The sequence below is a fragment of the Mauremys mutica genome, chromosome 8 (genome assembly GCF_020497125.1).
Source record: "Mauremys mutica isolate MM-2020 ecotype Southern chromosome 8, ASM2049712v1, whole genome shotgun sequence".
Classification (NCBI taxonomy): domain Eukaryota; kingdom Metazoa; phylum Chordata; order Testudines; family Geoemydidae; genus Mauremys; species Mauremys mutica.
The window spans coordinates 21,194,956-21,218,926 of record NC_059079.1 but is presented as its reverse complement, the minus strand read 5'-3'; positions in this window follow the sequence as shown (position 1 = coordinate 21,218,926).

Sequence of the window (23,971 nt, the reverse complement as noted above, 5' to 3'; positions counted from 1 at the left end):
CACAGATGATCGCTGACGCAAGGTGAGGTGATGAGACCACCTAAAAACAGAATGCACAGTGAAAAGAGCTAAAGGTCAAGGACAGAGCTGTGGGGAAGCCCCACAGAGAGTGGGAGAGGAGAGGAGGAGAATCCACTGAAAGAGAAGCTGAATGAATGGTCAGAGAAGTAAGAGAAAAGTGGGAGAAGTAGGAGGAGAAGCAGGAAAGAACAGTATCTCAAAAGCCCAGTGAATATAAAAGGTCAAGAAAGAAAAAATGAACAATAAAAAAAGCAACAGAGAGGCCAAGGAAGATGAAGATGGATAGAGGCCCTGAGATTTAGCCATGAAGAGATCCTAGGCAAACCCTAGGCAGGGTGGTTTCAGTTTAGTGGAAATGTTGAAAGCCACATTTGAATGGATCCAAGACAGAGCTGGAGGAGGGAAAATCAATGAATCAGTTGTAAACTGTGCATTCAGTAATTTTGGAGATAAAAGGGAAGAGAGAAATGGGCGTGTCATTGGAAAAACAAGTGGGATAAAACATAGAAGAGACCAGGGCGTGTTTATATAGGGTGAGGGAGGAACCAGAGGCCAATGAGAGGTTGGGAAGGAAGGTGAGGGAAGGGCAAACACCAAGGCAATGGAAATAAGGAAGCAGGAAGGGATGGGTTGGGGGATTAGAAAGGGGAAGAAGACAGTAGAACTCAAGTAACAAGACAGAAGGAGGACATGGTGTTTGGCAGGCAGGGGGATAAGGGGAGGGATAAAGATGAGGATGTGAGAAAACGGGAGATCTTGGTGGATGTAACAGTTCTCGAGGCACCCAGGACTGTGAGTCACCTTCTTATCCCCTGCCTCCATCGGGTGGGAGTCTTTCTTGTGGTAGCGGGGTGTCAGATCCCCAACATCACCAACCTTTCAGCCACTCAAGCACTTTCCTTTGGGTTATGCCAGCCCTAACTTCACCTTGCAGGTTAACAATAGGTGCACATAATCCCTGAGTCTCTTTGAATCGTTTCCCTGTGGTATCCAGCCCCTGGCACTGGCTTCTCATTTGATTTCCTCTCTGAAAATATCTGCAAGATGCTGTGCTGAGAGAAAGTAAGGGGAGAGAGATTAAGGAAGAGTCAGTGGTTACAAATAAGTGACAGGGACTGTGGACGTTGCACTCAGTGAGAGGAGAATGGTATTGCTGTTTGTCCAGAGAGATGGCAGAGCTGAAGTAGACAGAACACACCTGCAATGTTTCAAGGTCATGGGACTCCCTCCAGAAGCAGGAAGCAGCACCAGGACAGGAGTGGAGGAAGCAGACACAGGGAGTAAGTCAGGGCTGGGGTTAATAGGACAGACTTACCGGTGAGAAAGAGTCAAGGGTACAGAGAAGAGCATGAAATAGAGGAAGTAAACTACTGAAGCGAGGAATGAGAGAGCTGAGAGGAGCAATGAGAGCTGAGGTGGTGGAGATCTCATGGACATTGACAGACTGGAGGTTGCAGAAGGGGATGGGGTTAGTGGTCATGCAATGGGATACAAACCCCACATCAGGCAAAACAGGGTTAATAAGCTAATGTACCACACCTGTGAGAGATATCAGATTTGGTCAGAGGAACTTAAATGGGATAATCCCAGCACAGCTGGTGGCAAATCAGAGAGGAGAGTAAGTTTCTTGGAGCAAGGCTGGCTAAAGGCAAGAACTCCTCAGATGACTGCTGTCTAAGGGCCCTTCCCTGAAGGAAGGGAGTGCCTGATGCTCATCCACTTGAGGAGGCACTATTATTTTACATTAGCCTGTGAGCCTAGCTGGGGCCACAACTTAACAGAAGTTCCTCTGAAGGAAGAGAGCTTTGTGTTTACTGACAGTCCACCCCATTCTGGGGCTCAGCAGGAAGGATGTACCCTTGACTCTCTCTCACAGCTGGAGGGCTGAGTTTCTTATGACTGGACTGGTGTGGTGGAACACCTGAACACCGTAAAGCAGAGGCCCAGATGACTACTGGGGCCTAGCCCAGAGGTTCCTGCGGTAGGAACCTCACTGACAAGGTGATGCTGAATGAGACTAGATGGTGCAGGAAACAGGGAATTCAGAAAGAAAACAGAAGGGATATTTTTTAGTGAAAACAAGGTTAAGTGACCATGTCTGTAAGTGAGAGAATAGATCTAAGATGAGGCCAAGGATTTGGGCAGCTAATGGGTTGGAGGGGAACCTGACATGCAGGGGCGGCTCCAGGCCCCAGCATGCCAAGCGCGTGCTTGGGGCGGCATGCTGCGGGGGACGCTCTGCCGGTCGCTGGGAGGGCGGCAGGCGGCTCCAGTGGACCTCCCGTAGGCGTTCTGGTGGAGGGTCCGCTGGTCCCGCAGCTTCGGTGGAGCATCCGCCTGCGGGAGGTCGACCAGAGCCGTGGGACCAGCAGACCCTCCGCAGGCATGTCTGCGGGAGGTCCACCGGAGCTGCGGGACCGGCGACCGGCAGAGCGCCCCCCGCGGCTTGCCGCCGTGCATGGGGCAGCGAAATGGCTAGAGCCGCTCCTGCTGACATGAAAACTGAAATCCTCAAGGATGAGACTGAGAAGAGAGGAAGAGCCACACTCTGAAATCAGAAAGGAAAGTATATGAGGAGGAGTCAGGGGTATGACAGCAATGAGTCGGTGGAGGAGAGAGTTACAAACTGACCTTTTATCTCCCACGTTGCCTCCTTTTCATCCAATTCACTCTCTGAGCCTGGCCTTAAAGTTGCCCTTATGGAAGCAAAGACAGAAGGATGGGATTGATGGTTTCAGTTGTGCTGCTGACATTATTTCTTTTTAATGCCTCAGTGCAAATGCAATGTAGATATTAAACAGGATGTATAAACAAAGCCACCCATTTTACACAGATGTATGCAGTTATGGTGCTCTGTTTTATTGAATCACTTAACATTTGTAATGCAGGAGAACAAAGTGCTCCATTCCCATTTGGAGGTGTTTATATTTCCTATTTAAGCAATAAGGGTGCACATTAACTCATCTAATGACGGCTTTCATCAAACGTACACTTTGGAACAGTAAATCACAGTGCTTTTGTTTTCACTCTGAGGGCCTGAATCAGTAGCTACTCCACGTACAGAGTTTCCATTTAGCCATCATGAGAAAAACCCACAGCAAACCCAAATCAAAAGGATTTCTTGCAGCCAAAGCATGAGCATTTGGCTTTCTCTTAGGTGAAGTGAAAAGTTCATAGGTGAAGTGAAAAAATATAACCCCACAAATAGAGAGTGTTTGCTGAGATTTTAAAGGGTAGCCAAAATGATCAGACTCTTGCCAAGATTCTCGTTAAGATGCATGTTGCTGTCCAGGTTCTCCTTTTATGTGTTTCAGAATACCTGATGGCTACTTCTAGGATGAATATAATTAACTTTCAATTCTCGTCAGTTACATTTTCACCTGTTCCACTTGTAACTCCCTGGAACTTCTAACTTGTCCAATTAGAGTGTGAAATTGCCATTAGCCACAAAAAGAGAGAGGGTAAAGACCCCTCCCACTATGCACTTAATTAACCCTTGGCAATCTACCCTGCTGCTTGTCTCTTAGATTTTTTAAGCCTCCCCTTGAATGATTACATTCCTTTCAATGTACCTACAGAGTGTCATGTTGAATGTTGTACTTCCTTAGTTGGGGTACCTAATTCCTAGTATGAAGCATAGACTCTCTGCTACAGGAGCAACTACATCAGCTCTAAAATGGCTGAGCCTCCCCCCCATCCCCCCACAAACACACCCTTACACCATCCCTGTCCCCTGAATCATTTAGAAGTGAACTGGAGAGAAAACTTGGGAAAAATCCTGAGTTGCAGGGGAAGAGACTAGATAACACCAACATTTGGTTCTTTCCCTGCCTAATATGAATTTAATTTTGAGTTCTATAAAGTTATATAGGAATTAGGCAGCATAGGAACAAGAATTATTTCTCATTGTTTAGAAATGAAGGTGTCCAAAAAGGTGTGGAGGACAATCCAGGGGCTTCTGGTGCTTTATGGAAACTACCTAAACTTACAGATCTCATCCTTTTTAGTCAATGGAATTGGGGGAAAGAAACTTTTATTAAATGTGATTCTTGTAAATAGAATGCCAAATTCTACTCTCACTTACTCTGGATTTACACCTGACTTTAGTGCAGTTGCTCTGAATTTAAACTAGTATAAGTGATAGCAGAACGTGGCTTGTTGCTCTTCTCTGGACCCTCTCCAGAACGTAATCTCCCTCCAGCCTGACAGTTCAGCTTTCAGTATGACCCATTGTAGTCTCCCCTTTAACCAGTTCCTTATCCACCTTTCAATTCTCATATTAATCCCTATTTGCTCCAATTTAACTAATAATTTCCCATGTGGAACTGTATCAAATGCCTTACTGAAATCCAGGTAGATTAGATCTACTGCATTTCCTTTGACCAAATAATCAGTTATCTTCTCAAAGGAGATCAGGTTGGTCCGGCATGATCTCCCTTTTGTAAAACCATGTTGTATTTTATTCCAATTACTGTTAACCTCTATGTCCTTAACTACTTTCTCTTTCACAATTTGTTCCAGTTGAGGTCAAACTAACAGGCGTGTAGTTTCCCGGATGACTTTTTCCACCTTTCTTAAAAATAGGGACTATATTTGCAATTCTGCAGCCATAGGACACAACCCCCAAGTTTACAGATTTATTAAAAATCCTTACTATTGGACTTCTAATTTCATAGATTCATAGATTCTAGGACTGGAAGGGACCTCGAGAGGTCATCGAGTCCAGTCCCCTGCCTCATGGCAGGACCAAATACTGTCTAGACATTTATCTAACCTACTCTTAAATATCTCTAGAGATGGAGATTCCACAACCTCCCTGGGCAGTTTATTCCAGTGTTTAACCACCCTGACAGTTAGGAACTTTTTCCTAATGTCCAACCTAAACCTCCCTTGCTGCAGTTTAAGCACATTGCTTCTTGTTCTATCCTTAGAGGCTAAGATGAACAAGTTTTCTCCCTCCTCCTGATGACACCCTTTTAGATATCTGAAAACTGCTATCATGTCATACCCCATGCTATCATACCCCTCTCAGTCTTCTCTTTTCCAAACTCAACAAACCCAATTCTTTCAGCCTTCGTTCATAGGTCATGTTCTCAAGACCTTTAATCATTCTTGTTTCTCTTCTCTGGACCCTCTCCAATTTCTCCACATCTTTCTTGAAATCTTTCTCAACAATACTCCAGTTGAGGCCTAACCAGCGCAGAGTAGAGCAGAAGAATGACTTCTCGTATCTTGCTCACAACACACCTGTTAATGCATCCCAGAATCATGTTTCCTTTTTTTGCAACAGCATCACACTGTTGACTCATATTTAGCTTGTGGTCCACTATAATCCCTAGATCCCTTTCTGCCGTACTCCTTCCTAGACAGTCTCTTCCCATTCTGTATGTGTGAAACTAATTGTTCCTTCCTAAGGAAGGATGTGCCAGTTCCTTTAATATTCTTGGATGGAGATTATCCTGGCTCCCCAGTTTTAGTCCCATTAAGCTGATTGAGTTTGACCTTCACCTCGGATGTAGTCATTTCTACCTCCATATCCTTGTTCCCATTGGCCACTACCCCTGAGCTCTTCATTAGCCTTATTAAAAACTGAGGCAAAGTATAAGTGTTTTTAGGTTTAGGAACCTTGCTTATGCAACAAGAAATGCAGACCTAAATTTCCCGTTTGAGACACTCCAAAGAAGCCTGACTTTCAGAGATGAATGTATCCAGTGGATGCCCAAGAGCTGCTCTGAAAATCAGACTCTTTAGGGTATCTCACATTGGGCACCCCAAAATTAAGACTCCTAAGATCATCTACTGTGCCAGGGGGTGCTCAACTCCCCAGCTCTGCCCCAGGCCCTGTCCCCACTCCACCCCTTCCCCAAGCCCCCACCCCACCTTTTCCCGCCCCCCTACTCTGCCCCCACCCTGCCCCCACTCCACCTCTTCCCCTAAGCTCCCACCACGTTGCTTTCTGCCCCTGCTCCACCCCCACCCCGTCTCTTACTGCCCCATTCTGCTCCCTCCCCTGAGCACGCCCCACCCTCACTCCTCCCCCTCAGTGCCTCCTGCATGCCACAGAACAGCTGATCCGTGCACTGGGAGGGAGGGGGGGTGCTGATTGGTGGGGATGCCAGCGGGCGGGAGGCGCTGGTGGGGGACCGTGGGGAAGCTGGCTGCCAGTGGGTGCTCAGCTCCAGGGCTGGAGCACCCACGGAGTCGGTGCCTATGCTTTGTTTCAAGTAATGGTGTGTGGAGATGGATCATCACTAGAGCTGATCAAAAAATACAGAGGAAACTATCGGGACAAATTTTTTAAAAATTGTTACATTTTTCTCAAGTTTTCAAAAAAATCTAGATCACTCTGAAAACCAGCTGGAAAACAGCAACACTATTTTGTGTATAGTTTTGAAAGTTTTTTTACAAACAAATTTCATAGACATTTTGAAAATTAAAACATTCTAAACCAGTTCCAGTAACTACTTCACCACATCTCCAAAGGGAAAAATAACAATGGCACCATTCCTGCAAAGAGTAGCAGTCCCACAGAAGTACAGTTAAGCACATGCTTAAGGGATTGCAGGATTGGGCCTTATGTCAGCATGCAGTTCACTGATACTTCAGAGAGTGGAGAAGGAGAGAAATTGGGATATGACATACAAATCCTATACACAACAGGTGGCCCAATGCCGTTAGGAAGGACTACTCACAGGGGTCAAGATTTGTACAATCTAGACCAAGATTAACTCGAATGCCCCAAAATGAGATGGCAGCAAGAGGTGGTCTGTTAGGCTGACGCTGAGAAATGTAGTTATTTCTTTTTGTTAGGGATGTTTCCATATTTGGGAATGCAGGCTTTATGCCCGTCTAGTGCTGCTTTCACTGTAATGCCTGAGTGCACGCTTTTATTTGCAATTCCTTTCTATTCTGTGGCAGCTCATTTTGCTTTACATTAAGAGACCTGAAATTCAGATTTCTACGGTTTGGCAATTAAAAAAAGAAAAACATAATAAAACAATGTTGGATTCTTACTGAACTTCAAAAACTCCAAGAAATTCAGATATACTGCTAGAATTCTTCTGAGATATTTTTTGTTCCTTCTCTGTCTGCCAAGTTAAAAATGTAAATTATGGGAACCTGCACAGTGTAGTGTTTAAAGATAAACTCATGCCGTTTCCAGTAAAAAATCTCATAAGAGTAAAACAAAGCTGTAAGGATTCCAGGTTCAGCCCATGTGTCTATAGCTCTGAAATGCCACAGGAGACACTGTTCTTACATTTTATTCAGGATGTGACACGTCAAAACAATCTGTGCAGCAAATTAATGCAAATGTTCAGTATGTGACATTTATCTAAAAAGTCCAGCCTCTAACCAGCACTTTCTCCCATGAATTATTTTAATATGCAGTATTAATAAATTCCAAATTGTTTTGATATTTATGCCTAGCAGTGTTTTTCAGCCACCACTCTGTGGAAAATTCCATCAGCAATTACTCTAAAGATTCCAAATCCGTAAGGATTAAAGATCAAGTGAAAGAAATCACTTATTTTTTTTCAAGCCGGACTCATTGGCTCACAAGTGGCAGAAGAGATTCCATTTTCCTACCTGTTTACCTCTTTCCTTGTTGTATGCAGTATAGTTGCAGCCGTGTCAATCCCGGGATATTAGAGAGAAAAGGTGGGAGTGAAGGTGTCAAAAAAGGTGCTGAGGACAATCCACCAGACCTAAAGAAGAGGTCTTTGTGGCTTGAAAACTTGTCTCTCTCATCAACAGAAGTTGGTCCAATAAAATATATTACCTTATCCACCTTGTACCTCTTTCATGGCAGGCTGCTCCTACTGTCAGGAAGTCATTCTCTTTCAAAATTGGAGATGTTTCAAACTACTTTATTCCTCTTTAAGGCCTGTGTACTGTTCAATTTGGGTGCAATATAGGGAAGAGATGGGACTGCAGAAAACTGCTGAGGTAAAGAACATGTTCCAAAAAGTCAGAGAAGCCTCCAATACAGCTAACAAGGGAATAAAATTGTGGAGGGTTACAGCAGTATTTTGGAGCATTTCACTCTCGTAACTTTTAACAAAGGACAAACTCAGAAAAGAAAAAGGAAAAGTTTTGCTACATCTCCTCACACTCATTCACTTCTTCAGACTACAAGAACCTGCCAGTTTTGCATTTGCTCAGGGATCATTGTGGGGTAGACTCACCACAGGGCCTGCACCATCTTTGGAGGGAAGTCCGAACAGCAGAAAGTCTACCAAAAGGAGGCTATAGCACCAGAGACCAGCTGCACTCATCCCTCTGTTAGAGGGACCACAGGTGACCAGCAGTGCCAAAAAAATGAGTGGCTCTGACCAATGAGGTGGGGTGGTAATGGAGACAGTTGGATGAGCTGACTCAGTGTATCTCTACTGCTGTTTTACCTGGTTAGAATTTAAACCTGTCCCCAACCAAGAGAGCTCCAGGACTGCCTGGCCTACACCCCGAAGTGAATCTTCCCTCACATGATCAGTTCCTCATCCACATAAGACCTCCCAGCACTAGGAGGGGTGAAGTCAGTGCAGATTCTACATGGTGATCTTTGTTCTCCTCACAGTATTACGAGTGTTACACCATGAGAGGAGAAGCTGGTGCTATATTTTTAGATTTGAAATAAAAATAAAATAAAAAGCCAGAACCTCCAGTCTCACTGAGCTACTGGTGTGTGTGTGGAGGGGGGAGCCGAATATGGCTTTATGCCTCTTTAGTGGCCCCCACCCCAACCCTCTACTGGCTCAGCCCCATGCTGAGCCCTGCCCTGTTGCCATTGATCCAAATGGCCCATTCCAGGAGCCAGGCATCATCAGGCCCAGGGACACTCCAGCCATGCCCCATTTTATCTGGTCATGCAACTGCACTGCCATACATGGGATGCTCTGTGACACCCATGGATCACCCTGCACTGGGGGAATTCATCCTCTGGCCACTCCTGTTGACTTTAGGGCAGCTTTGTGATAGCAGACTGGCACAAAGCTGCCTACTTAGCCTGGAGAGTGTGGCCTGAACTTTTTATAATGTAATATTAAAAGTTTGGTGCTGTTAAATAGAAAAGGCCTCATCTATTGTTTATAAAAATATCCTGGGAAAGCAATCCACCAACATGCAGACCTCGATTTGGTGGCTGCAGCACTCACTATGGCCTACATTGCAGACAACCATGCTACAACCAATGCTCCAGTGGGTGACCTGCTTAGGTCATTGAGTATTTGTTTTTAGGTTGTGTTCCTATATATCAGATTAAGATCAACAATCCTGACAGTGTACGGTACTTAAGCTTAGCTTTTGTTTTCTTTCTTGCATGTTTTATATTGACCTAAAGGTCCTCTTGTCCTTTCTGCCTCCAAGTACGTATATAGTATAAGCTCTGCATTTCTAGAATGTTAATAGAGTTGGGTCAGGTACAATTATTTTGATCTTGTTGCTGTAGCTGAATAGCTGCTTGATGAGTATTGAGCTTTGTGTGTGTTTATTGTGTTTAGTTGTTACTCTGAATTTTGCTGTTCTTTCTATCCATCAAGGGTTTTCTTCTCACCCTCACAAACACAAGAGATGGATTTTTTTTCAGACAGGAACTCCTGGAGTGCAGGTAATTTATTCCCCAACAAAATTACAGGAGAGTGCATCATTCATCAGGAAATACTTTCTCCTACTTCAGGTGGGCCAGCAAATGTTTTTTCAATGCAGATTTAGGTTTTGTGTGCTAGTTAGCAAAGATTGGCTTGAGAAGTTGCAGCATAGTGAAGCTAAAGAGCTGCTTTTCTTCCTTCAGTGATGCTGAATGTTTGTGTACGCTCTTTATTAAGAACTCAGTGTGACCCAGCATTTGAGAAGTTCAGTAAGAACACAAGCTTATAAAATCTTAAATCTCAATCATCCCAAGCTGTGCACCTGTCCAGGGGAGTAAGGAGGTGTAAGGCTCTTAACTCCCTCTTGTGGGCTACCTGTATCACCAGAGCATGCACAGGGTGGTGGATAGCCACTAACATGCTGTTATTCCACCTCCCATGTAGATGGGTGAGAACTAGGTGGCACTTTGGTGCCACCCCACACAAAATGCCAGCCAGCACACTAGAGCTGCTGCAAAGGGGGAAGTAAACTGCACCAGCAGAAGGGCTCCGTAGCACAGAGACCCCTCCACCCTTGGAGCAAAGGGGAAGCAGAGACCAGACTGTGATTTTCAGAACAGCAATTCACTGCCTCTTCATCAGACTGGGTTGATAGGTTACTGTCCAGCCCATAATATGTCCTCTGTGCTGCTTTGTGATTTGAGTTGATTCACATTATTATCATGGAATAACAGGCTGGAGATTAATTGATATACAACCATTAAGCTCCTGGATTCAAACAAAAATGAAGACTTTAGAGTCAATAAAATAAATCTTAACTTGGTTTGTGTTCCTGAGCCAGGAGCCTTGTAGAGAAACTATGGGAATTTCAAGGGCCAGGGGCTGAAATTCTGCTTGGCCCTGAACTGGGATGAACAAGGGCAAAACTCTCCTGACTGCTTCACACACACACAGTGCATTCACATGAGGGCTCGTCACAATCTATTCCAATGGGGCTACTTCCTAAGTAAGCCTCTATTCAGTGGGAGTCAGAGGGGCAAAACTAGGTCCAAAATAAATGGTTTTTCTTTGTATATAATAACTGTTATGTATTTAGAGCCATGGCGACAAGAGTATGGCGACAAGACATATTCCACAGCAGTTCCATCAAAAACATTTGCTTTTTACATCTTTCCAACAGGTCCTTTGTTTTTCTACACAATTTTTCTTATCAAATCCCTGACTCGTATCTGCACATTACGTGGAGGATGGGCAAACATGATGCCTACTAGTAAAAACAAGCCACTTCAACATGACCTTTTCTAGGACTCAAGAAACCCCTCAAGAGTTTCATGAAGCAGAAGTTGGGTAAAGAGAGCATTGTTCGCTGGAGGCTGCTAGAAATGAACCAGCTATAAAACAACCCTGAGGGGAGGAAGTTTACAACATAATGATCTACAAGGTACTGTTATTAAGACTGGGTCAGTTGGCTCATACAAAATGAGAACTTTCACAAAAAGACTCTAACTGAAATGGAATGGTACATGTGTGGAGGTTTGAGATGGTGTGTGTAGCTTTCCTTCATTTTCATTTCTGCACACCTCTGTGCTTTGTAGTTCAGCCCAAGTCTAGAAGCTGTGTCCTGATAGACCATAAGGGAGACTGCTCTGGCAGACCAGATGGTGAAAGGTCCAGGAATCTTATTAGAAATCCTGTCCTGGTAACATTTCCATCCTCATTTTGCAGAAACAAGGACACTGATAGTGATCTCCCTTATTTCTTTTATACCAGTGTAACTCCACTGACTTTCTCCTGAGTGGAGCTCTTAGGGGAGGAGACAGGGGGATGGGGAGAAAGTAGGAAAATGACACAAAAAGTGAAGGACAATATTTTCCTTTTATTTATTTTATTAAACATTTCCATCCAGCTTTGCTCCTGACTCATTAGTTTAAATGAGAGCAGAGTCATGCCCAGGTAGGTCAGATAGTTTAAAACCATGGACAAGTCTATCTATCTTAGTTACTTATATAGCCCCCATTACCAGAATATCTGAGTGCCTATTCATCTTTAATTGTTTTATCCTCATAATACTCTCTAGAAAGCAGAGCGGAGCAAAATTCAGAATTTCTGTCCTGCAGGAAATTCCAATAGTTCAACATTTCTTTTCATTCCAAATTGGGCAAAATGTTGGAATTTCACAACTTTTCAGAGAAGAGCATTTCCAAAAATTTTAATTTTGGAAATTTTAAAACATTACATTTAAACATTGTTGATTGAAATGAAACATGTTGACATTCTTAAATCTAAATGGTTCATTTGGGTTTGTTGAAATGACCCAAAACGCTTTCTTTCAAGTCAGTTCAATATTAACTTCATTTTCCCATTGTGGTGCATTGCCTCAGGGGCACTGTAGTTTGAGAGCCATATGCCCCTCATTCTCCTTTATGGATCAGGAATGATAGGAATGTGCAGCTTCATGTTTTATTGAACTAAATTGAAACAAAATGTTCCCGGTCAGTTCGACAAAATGAAATGTTCTGATTCAGGTCAAACCAACCTGAAATTAAATAATTCATTTCAATTTTTCCCAACAGCAGATCTAAAATTTTCTGCAAAATCAAAATGTTTCCATGGAAAATTCTGAGATTTGCTAAAACTGCATTTTCTGTTGGAAAATCATTCTGACAGAAAAATGCCAACCAGCTCTACTAAGAAAGTAGATCCTTCTCCTGACAGACTGCTATGTCTCTCTCTCACTGCTATGACTTCTTTCATCCCCCTCAAGACCTGCCCCTTGATCCAAAGCAGCAAAGAGTCCTCCTCATATTTTCCAAAACAGTTTTCTGAAAATAAATAGGACTGGTGAATCTTTGCATTCCCTCAGCCTCCGGGAGACTGCCGAGGGAGGAGAAGAAGGTCCTTTAGTGAGGATTATTAATGGCCGCCTTTCAAATGCTTAACTACCTGGGTCAAGTACAGCCTATCACAGACCCTTTTTCTCTGGCTGTATCCAGTTATCAGGCCTCCTTTTAAACCTTCTTATCAGTTTTCCCTTGATATAAATTATCAACAGATCCCAGATCCTTTGTCACAAATCCCAACCAAGGGTGGGGCCTCCTTATGTTAGGCTCTATATAAACACAAAGAGACAGTCCTTGCCTCAAAGAGACTGCAGTCTAAACAGACAGGATAGACAAGGGGTGGAAGGGAAACAGAAGCACAGCGAGGTAAAGGAAGTGACTTGCCTAGGGTCGCACCAGCAGGTCAGTGGCAGAACTGGGAAAAAGAACCCAGGTTTCCTGAGTCCCAATCTGAAGCCCTGTCCACTGGGCTGGTTGCCTATCTATTAAGAAAAGAGATTTGGGTTCCATCCTTTATATACCCTTGCCTACACTCCAAGGAGGAATTCTTGAATCTTCTACCCCAGGAACTCTCATATAGAATCGGATTAAATGATAGACAGAGCTTGAACAAAAAATACCTTTGACTATGTTTGCTGCTAAATATTGGACTTTATTTCAAAACCACTATGACGTAAAGGTCAAAAAAATTTAATTCCTCTCATCTCGTCAAGACTTTCTGTGATACAATAGTTCAGCCTTCTAACCTACCCACGTTTATGCTGGATTCAACTGCCTTGTGTTAAATAACATGCATGTACTTATGCCTGATGATAGTGGATTCATTATATTCTAGTAGGCCTACATGATACTATTGTTTGAAGATACTTCCTAACAAGCAGGGGCAAAATAAATTACTGGAGCCTGGCACATCTAAATTACTGAGGCAGCCAGACACTCAGGCGTATACCTAATTTTTCTCTTGAACAAAAACTTACAGTAAACAATAGGTATATAAAGGGGGAGACAAGAGATAACACAGTGCTGGAAAATTGTTTCTTTGAACATTACAAATGCGTATCTTTGACAAATTGTTCTTCCCTAGCCCTGTTTGCTCCAGAAGAATGATGTACCAAGGCCGATTACGTTAGCACCAAGGTTTTTGTTTAGCCAAGGCTATTTTCTAAATGCATTTTGCTGGAAGGTGCTGCTAGTGGCTTGGAATGTTTCTCTCTCTATTCTGTTCTTTGCGAAGACACAGGGCTTTGGTGTGATGGCTTTTCAACTGCATGTTAATTCAAAATGTATCAATAACAAAAAATTGTGAGAAGGAAGAGAGAGACACTTTCTGTTAGACAAGGCCCAAGTCTTAGTAGAGCAGGCTGGTATTTCATCTGCGCCAGGCTGAAGTATTGTATGATGCCCACATTCATTAGAAATATCTTCAACCCATATTATTTAATAGCATAACTAGAGGAGTATAACCTATTAAAATCAGGTGCATGTTTCTTAACTCAAACCAGTTGAATACCAGTCTATGCAGGGAAAGGGTTAAAATCCTGTCTGCCTTTGTGCTTCCATGAGGCTGGGTTGCTGTAACTGAGAACAGAAGGTGGCCCATAATGCCTGCGATGACTGGGTGAACCAGTTCAAGGTTTAGTGGCTAGACTGTACCTACCCCTGCATATGCGCATAGGATGGCAGAACCCTTCCCTCTCCTTCTGCCCCAGTATTGGATTCAGGCTCAATCTCAGTCTGCTACCTCTGGCAGCAGAAACTCTATGGAAGGAGACATTCAGCAAGGGCAAGGCCTCATCTTCCCTCTCCCCCACATTTCAAAACCAGCCAGCAGGGCTCGGCCAGTGCAGGAATAACACAATTTACAATCCATTAAAGGTTCTAGCAGCAGCTACCTTCAGCTAACTTGGAAGTAATGTGCCTGCCTGAAGAGCAACGTCTGCAAGAGCTGTCACCAGGGTGCTGTACCTTCACACTCTCCTCCTGTGGGCAGTAGCTTAAAACCACAATTTAGCCCAAAGTGATTTTTGTCTTGCTGTCCTTGGCTCACTTGTAACTACAGACTACTGGAAGTGGAACCTATTAAGGAGTTCTTATAGCCCCATGACACTTGATTACCAGACTTTGTGCCACCAATGAACCTGTGAAAAAGATCACTCGTCTTGTATCACCATGGCAACCAAATCATTTTGATTTGCGCGTGTGTGTATATGTTCGGTATTCTGGTTTCCATGGCGAAGTCACAGCACGTTAGAGCAATGGAAAGTGCCACACCATGGTGCTGTTCATCCACTCAGCTGCGTTGAGGTAAGTGGACTCCGGGGTTCCAAGGCAGATGAATCAGCACGCTACCAGTCAGTCTGATGAGGGTCATTTAGATCCCCTGCGCTATCTAGCCCAGCACAAAGCAGTATTCAGATATTTTATCCATCTTAGGGGCACAGCATGAAAGATAAGGAGCAGAGGCCACCAAAAAAGGTAAAGAGGCTGACTCAGTGCAAGAGCACTTCCAGAAAAATAAAACAGATAGTGTAAATCCCAGGATAAAGAAAAAAAAAATCTAAAAAGATCAAACATCTCCTCCTCCTCCTCCTTTGTTTCCTTTCTGTGTTCCATAAATCATCTTGTTTATGTAATGGTGGATGATAAAGCAAGACAGATTTGGAAAACATTTTTTTTTTATTCCTGTGAAACAGTAAAATGATTGATGCTGTGCACAGAACGGTTTATAAGAAAGGCAGAGCTTTCAGGGATGATTTACTGGAATCCACTGCAACATTGGATTTGGATACTACAAAATGCCAAGCATTCAGAATAAATAAATTAATTAAATAATTGGAGAATGGCTTTGAGTAGTTAAGACTGAGTAGGGAAAAAATATATAGCCCTGCATTGTCTTCTGTACAAATTCACACTCTGGATTTATAAATTAAAAGTATGAAGAGTACTAGTTTAGCTTGAATATATAAAAACAGAGCAGAGCTATTCAACTTAAACAGTGGAAGTCTTATCTGGCTGCCTTGGCATTTATATGACAATGTATTAGTGCTGCCCTGGAATAATAATTCTTTGCTGATTGTAAGCAAACCATTTTTATAAATCTTGTGTTCTGCTCTTTTTTCAAGATAAAGAGCTAGGGTGTACTGTAGAATGTACATGTACAGCATGAAATGTCTAATAGAATTTGGATTTATATACAGTAGTGTCTTTCATACTCAAGTTGTTCCCAAGTTCAGTGCTTTAGTTATGTCAGAAACTGGTAATGCTGTAGTTTAGGCAAACAGTGATAGTCATTATGCACTCAGCTACACCTCATGCATAGGCTTGGAAGTCTTTTTAAAAAAATCAAAATATAAACATTAAAGCACTTTTCTGAGAGAGAGGGAGAGAGAGAATGCTAGTGAGGACATCAGAGTTATCACTTGAAATATTCCAAGATCAATCCTGCAAACTCCCACAAGTCGTTTTTACCAATGTGAGCAAGGGATTCCAGGGTGAAACCCTAAGACTGCCACTGGAGAGATTGGCATTAGTGTTATATTCACAGCACCCACACAGAAGAGTTAGATAGAAAAAATACTGGAACATCAGAGTTTTATTTCTTAGAATCCGGAACCCTAATACATAAGAACCAAAGCCAGAAAGAGTATGTCTACGTTGCAATTAGACATAGCTGACTTGGGCTCGCAGGGCTTGGGCTGTGGGGCTCTTTAATTGCAATGTAGATGTTCCAGCTCAGGCTGCAGCCTGAGATCTGGGACCCTCCCACCCTGCAGGATCCTAGAGCCATGCTCCAGATTGAGCCTGGATGTCTATACTGCTATTATACCGCCCCACAGCCCAAGCCCCACAAGCCCAAATCAGCTGGAATGGGCCAGCTGTGGGTTTTTGATTGTAGTGTAGACATACCCAGAGAGACAAAGCAGACTGCTTCCTAAGGCAGAGAGGCACAACTCATCACCTTGCTGAAGGCTGGCTCTTTGCAGACTGACTGCTCCAGGCCCAGATCACATGCTTCCCTACAGAGCTCCCTTTCCTGCATGCAGGAAAGGGAACACCTTACAAATGACAGTGATAGCTTGTAATTTTAACACAGCTTTCAATACACCTCAGTCAGTTCAATGTCTCCTCTGAAAGAAAGAGGACAGATTCTGATCTCATTTATGCTCTTGGGATTGTTGATCTAAATCTGGCCCATCACCTTTAGCAGTTGGATTAAAGTGCATTGACATGTCAGCACAGGCCCAGCCTAAATCCTGGTGTGGGACTTGACTCCATTCTGACTTAGAGGACAGAGTTAGCATTATTAACTGAATTATCCTGATACCCTGCAAATGAGGTCTTGTTCTAATGCAGGGGTCAGCAACCTTTCAGAAGTGGTGTGCCAAGTCTTCATTTATTCACTCTAATTTAAGGTTTCGTGTGCCGGTAATACATTTTAACATTTTTAGAAGGTCTCTTTCTATAAGTCTATAATATATAACTAAACAATTGTTGGATGTAAAGTAAATAAGGTTTTTAAAATGTTTAAGAAGCTTCATTTAAAATTAAATTAAAATGCGGAGCCTCCTGGACCTGTGGCCAGGACCCGGGCAGTGTGAGTGCCACTGCAAGTCAGCTCACGTGCCACCTTTGGCACGCATGCCATAGGTTGCCTAACCCCGTTCTAATGGTATATGTATTATGGGGAACAAAGAATAGGTAGGAGCTGACAACTACCTTATGAAAAACAGATCAGTAAAATGTTTTTTTCTGCAGTATGTGCCATGAGGTAGATGTAGTTTCTTATATTGTGCCCATCAGCTTGGCATCTGAGCAAGTTGTATCATATTTGCCTAATGCAAGCCAAGCTCAGGAACATCATTAGAATGGCTATGTAGATAAATGAGACGAGGGGAAGGAAGTAAAGAGAATGGCCTTTTTGTTTTGTTTTGAAATCCCAAGTCCTACCCTCAAAAACCTGCAGATCAGGCACTGGCTGGCAGCACTGGCAACAGGCACAAAGGAACAACAATGAAAATGCTGATCTGAATGATTAATGTTCTTGAAGTAGAACAGGAAGCAGCTCCTCACGCAGCTGGACTAACCAGGAGATACAAATTGGCTTTCTTGAAAATTGGTGGGAATGGATATTAAGTTGTTATGTTTGTCCCTGGCCATTTGGAGCCGAGACAAGGAATATGAGGGCATGTCTACACCGCACACGTCTTTCAGCGGCCTCTAGAGCGCATACCCATGTAGCCCCCTAACACGGGTATAAATGGTGGTGTAGACCATGAGGCATGGCTTAGGCGAGTAGATTAAAGACACACCTGAAGGGCAGTAGGGAACTGTAGAAGCCTTTTCCATTCATAACTTTTAGTTACATACCACATTGTGGACACAGCCTGTTTTCACTGCCAATGGTATGTAGCACAGACATGGCCTCAGTTTAATCGCTGAGCTGTGAAAAGTTTTGTAATGTCTCTTTGAGAAATCAGCTGCTTTTCTTGGAGTATTTTATTCTTGTGTTACTCAGCACTATAGATTTTGAGCCTTACCAAGGAACTCCCAGGTTGTTTAACACCATTTACATACACACTTAAAACATAAACCAATTCCTAACCAACGAGCTTTCTGTGTGTTGTGCTCCAGTTGGTTGCTGCCTTCCCCATACTGATAAAAGATCATGGATCACAAATACTTGATGCAAAGATCATTTAAGGGTGTCCTTGGCTAGGCATGATGTTGCATGTCATTGTGTTAACCCCTGATCCTAGCATACCTTGCGTCATCTACCATATGCATTTGCTGCTTAGGGTCCTGCCCCCAAAGTGACCAAAGTTTTGTGGTACTATATGTATAAAGTTAGTGAAGTGCTTTAGGGTCCCTTTGGGTGAGAGGTGAGATATGGAAATAAAATATCAGAACTAACCCCATTGCTCTGTGAGGAATGTGGCGCACTAGTCCCTTTTAGATATTTGGCAATGTCCTATGTTGACCTCAGAGGCAAGCACTGAAGATTCTCTCAACGCCAGATTTTTGCAGGCAGAGCCCTTGATAAGTTCCCAAAAAACAAGCTCACACTTCTTAAGTATAAGAGGATTCTTTACTAGGGTTGACATTCAAGAAATGATGCAAATGTCAGAGGCACATATCTCAGAAATTAGTTGAAAAAGAAAAGCAGAGCTTTTCCAAGGAGCACCCCCTGGAGCTCAGTCTGAAAGGGAGGTTGTTATGGATTCAGGGGGCAATCCAGACCAGTAAGGGGTTGTGTTATCACTTGCCCTGCCCCCTGAGTGCCTTACAGTGCTTTGTTGCCATAGCTCCTAGCCTGGGATGCTCACAGCTGAAACGAGATTTTTTGGCTGCTCTGTTCTATGAGAGGAATACAGAATTAAAAGCACTGTCCTGCCACCATTAGCTGAAACAGAGGAAAAGACCAAAATTTAGGCCTAATCAAACAAACAAAATAGAGTGGTGACAGTGAATCATAATGTTAAGATCTACAAAAGTGCATAATTTGCTTTACAGTTACAAGGATTTCATAGTTAATAAAGATGGTTTTAAGTGGTTACAGCTAGGGGAAACAAGATGGTGATCACACGCAATCATAGCCTGAGAAAACAAAATGGCTGTCTTGGAGCAATTAGCAGGCAAGCAGGCTGAAGTGAGTCAAAGGTCACTCCAAAACCTGAAGGGAGGGGTCAGTTAAACATAGCACAAGGTCTTAAACAGGTCCAGCTTTAATAGTACAGGTCTTCAAACAGGTCTGGCTTTGATTGACAGATAGGTATTAGCCATGATTGGTCCATAAGAAGGGAAGGACCAATCAGAGAAAGCTAGGATCTGTATATAAGGCAGAGAGATGACTGGCTTTAGTTAGGGTGAGTAGAAGGTGTTGCCGAAGTGAGTGGTGAAAGCAGGACAGAAGAGCTGAAATCACAGAAGAAGACAGTAGAGGCTGAAGTAGTAGTAGCAGCAGCAGAGCAGTGGACAAAAACTGCATAGACAGAGCATAAGGACCATTCAGAGGGAAGGAAGACTGCAGGAAAAGTAAGCTTGGTGATTTCAATGATAAGAAATAAATTGAGTAAGTGGGTATGTTTGGGATAACAAAGGTGGATGTCTGTGTATGTTTGTTATTATGTATATAGTTTTAATGTTTTAAATAAGTAGTTTGTTGCCAGCATCCTATATGTGACTGGCCATCACATATAGAATGTAACCCCTGAAAAGCTATTTCCAACTGCATGATATCATAATATTGAGTACCTTATTATAAATCTGTGCTAATAAAATATTATCCTGTGATCTGTATGTGAGAATTGATGTCTGCAGGGTTTTTTCAAGTATATGTTTTAGATTTCTGTATTAGGGCATATTGTGTTAAAGAACATAAAAATGGCCATACTGAGTCAGACCAATGGTTCCTCTAGCCCAGTATCCTGTCTTCTGACAGTGGCCAATGCCAGCTGCTTCAGAGGTACAGGACAGAAAACATAATCATCAAGAAATCTATCACCCATTCCCAGCTTCTGGCAAACAGACAGGGATGGTGTCCCTAGCCTCTATCTTGGCTAATAGCCATTGATGGACCTATCCTTCATGAATTATCTAGTTCTTTTTTAACCCTATTATAGTCTTGGCCTTCCACAGGTTGACTGTGAGTTGTGTGAAAAAATACTTCATTTTAAATCTAGTGCCTATTAATTTCATTTAGTGACCCCTAGTTCTTGTGATATGAGGAGTAAATAATACTCCTTATTTACTTTCTCCTGGGCAGTTAAGAGAAATAATGTTTGTTTGTTCCTCTAAAGAACAAAAAAACATGTGACAACTTATTAACTAGGTAAATACACTCTTCCTTTTAAACACAACACTGAGTCAGTTTATAGTAAAAATAGAACAGATTTCTTAATAGGTAGGGCTCCGTGTCTGTAACAGAGGTCGTGGAAGTCATGGATTCCATGACTTCTACAGAGGCCAGTGTGGCTGACCCCAGGGCTGCCCAAGCAGCTGGCTCTAGGGCCAGCTGCTCGGGTTGTCCCGGGGACAGCCACACTAGCTGCTACAGCTCCAGCGGCCCCCAGAAGTGGTGCCTGGCTGGCCGGCTGGAGCAGCTGTGGTCTGTGAATCCTGTCAGCTGGTGCTGCTGGCCCTGGGCACCCCTCTTCCCTAGCGTCCCCCCCCCTTAGCAACGCCCTCCCCCTGCATCCTCCCCAGCAACCGCCCCCCCCCAGATTTAATGACAGGTAGTTTTAGTATAAGTCATGGACAGGTTATTGCCCATGGGTAAATCATAGCTTTAATAATAGAATCATAGAATCTCAGGGTTGGAAGGGACCTCAGGAGGTCATCTAGTCCAACCCCCTGCTCAAAGCAGGACCAAACCCAACTAAATCATCCCAGCAAGGGCTTTGTCAAGCCTGACCTTAAAAACCTCTAAGGAAGGAGATTCCACTACCTCCCTAGGTAACCCATTCCAGTTCTTCACCACCCTACTAGTGAAAAAGTTTTTCCTAATATCCAACCTAAACCTCCCCCTCTGCAACTTGAGACCATTACTCCTTGTTCTGTCATCTTCTACCACTGAGAACAGTCTAGATCCATCCTCTTTGAAACCCCCTTTCAGGTAGTTGAAAGCAGCTATCAAATCCCCTCTCATTCTTCTCTTCTGCAGACTAAACAATCCCAGTTCCCTCAGCCTCTCCTCATAAGTCATGTGCTCCAGCCCCCTAATCATTTTTGTTGCCCTCCGCTGGACTCTCTCCAATTTGTCCACGTCTTTCTTGTAGTGTGGGGCCCAAAACTGGACACAGTACTCCAAATGAGGTCTCACCAGTGCTGAGTAGAGGGGAATGATCACATCCCTCGATCTGCTGGAAATGCCCCTACTTATACAACCCAGGACATAGGACAATAGGACATAGGCTAAGTGATGCCAAGTAAAGGAATACATTTAGTAAGGGTTACAAGCAAATAAAAGTGAGAACACTCATCTAAAAATTTAAAACTTAATCTAGCAAGGTACAGGATTTGATCAAGATGGATTTTCTTACCCACAGTCTTCCAGCAAAATGGTGACTACCCCACAGTCCTTCAGTCAGGAACTCGTCCAGGGGCTCAAAGGTGCTGGGTGCTTTGTCTTCTTATATGAAAGAGATAACTTGGGGGTCTCTACCCCTTTCTTTTATAGTCCAGTGAACCTTTGAAATTGATTCTTCTGACGGTTACCTCTCAAAATTAAATTCATGCAAGCTATGAGGAAGGTGACATGGAGTCTGATGAGAAAGGAAGCTCTGTATTCTTTCTTCCCCCACTGATGTTTGCTGGAATGTTTGTTCTGTCTCCTGCCATCTCTTCTCCCTGCTGTCTTAAAGGGCATGTTTACTGCTTATATGGAAATTGAGGTAAACATACATTCCTTTGTTTAGGACACACCTATTGACCACTCCTCCTAATATGCAGGGCCGCCCAGAGGGGGGGGCAAGAGGGGCAATTTGCCCTGGGCCCCACAGGGCCCCCACGAGAGTTTTTCGGGGCCCCTGGAGTAGGGTCCTTCACTTGCTCCGGGGGGCCCAGAAAACTCTTGTGGGGCCGGGCGCAGGAGCTTCTTCCGCTCCCGGTCTTCGCCGGCGGGGGGTCCTTCCGCTCCGGGGTGGAAGGACCCCCCACTGGTGAATTACTGCCGAATTGGGACCCGCCGCCAAAGTTCAGCTTGGTCTTCGGCGGTAATTCGGTGGCGGGGGGGCCCTTCCGTTCCAGGACCCGCCGCCCAAGTGCCCCGAAGACCCGTGGCGGGGGCCCCCCGCCGACGAATTACCGCCGAAGAACGGGCTGCACTTCGGCGGTGGGGGGGCCCCCGCTGCGGGTTTTCAGGGCACTTGGGCGGCGGGTCCCGGAATGGAAGGGCCCCCGCCGCCGAAGACCCCAGGCCCCCGGAATCCTCTGGGCGGCCCTGCTAATATGACCAGTTTCCACACAGTTTAGTCACAATTCCAGCATATATTCATAACTTTTAATACACATCATGTACATACATTATACAAGAATATTAATGATCAGTGAGATATTGGCTTTCAAATTATACCTTACAATGCATATTTTGAACAAAAAATACAACAGTAGTGCATAAGGTTTGAATACAGGGTACTGAGGGACATAGAGGTACAAAGCTAGCCTTTCAGGGTTCCTTGGGCCTCTACCAAGCTACATTTTCAAGTCTACCTCTTTCTGACAGACTTAGACCTTTGATCTCATAAGCCTGGTCTTGCAGTCTCTGGTGCTCTAACAGACACTTAGTGGTCATGCTGGGGGCATCGCTCCATGTTTCCCTGCTGCACTGTTTGTCCATTGTTCTCTTACTGAACCAAATTTTTCTCCCAAGAGTGACAGACTACACCACAACCCTCCTCACTACTGTTTGAGGTTTTCCTACTCCTAGTCTTTTGCTCAGGATATTCTTTCCCACAACACTAATTGAGCTGGTCACAGTCCCTGGCCTGCTCCTCAGCAGCTGCCCTGCCTCTCCCAGGTCCATCACATGACTACACAGATACTAAGCTGTTCTCCATCTTTCATCCCAGCTCTAAGATGACCTCTTCCCACAGCCTCCTGCCTCAGTTTCTCTGGGCTCTTTCCAATCAGATCTCTTATCTGACCTTCCTTCTGCAGCCAGCACCCAGGCTGCCACCTCTAGCCTGCTGCACATGCACTGGCCCACATAGTCTCTCCTTGTGCCTGATCCTCTGATGCCCCTTGCTTTTCCTAGTCATTCTAGGCAACACTGACCTCTCTGTTGGCTAGATGTTAAGCAGGATCCCCTGCTGCCTCCCAGAGTGGCCTGTTGCCCAATTCTTTCCTTCTAGGCCATTCTAATGGGGCTAAGATCAGTTACTTACTCAGTCATCATGAAATAACCCTTCCACCTCAGTCACACCATGCCAAATATCTCACCTTTTCCTAATTTCAAGGGGACAAAAAAGCAAATGTTAAAGAATCAATGAGTGTGGGCAGATTTAGCTGAGCCATCTTATAGCTGGGTTTCTCAGCCTGGAGGGTATTGTTAAAAGGGCAAGGGTGTCAACTAGATCCTGACTAGCCAGGAGGCGTATCCCAGGTTGGTTCCAATATGGATATGGTTGAGAACCGCTGTGCTTTAGAAATCAGTAAAGAATTATATCCTTAGTAAAATCTAGAAGACTTTTCCATAAGGGAAGTTGGAGAATGTTGACATGCTGGAGAGACAATGACATTAAGAATGGCAAGTACTCTTTAATCACTTCGTCCATTCCCATCATACATTGTGGACCCTTCTGGGGGCAGGGGAGTTCATTTGAGATTGACTCTGAATTATTACACTATTTCTATATGCAGAATACATGTTGTGAGAAGCTTCTAATGACAGCTAATGAACCAGGCTGAGAGAGGTAATTCAAACAGTAAACAACATTATTACAGCAATTTATAAATATCTTTCATTAAACATTAAAAACAGCTGCTCTCTGATAGCGTTCTTGTAAAATGAGTTGGATGATGAATTTACAA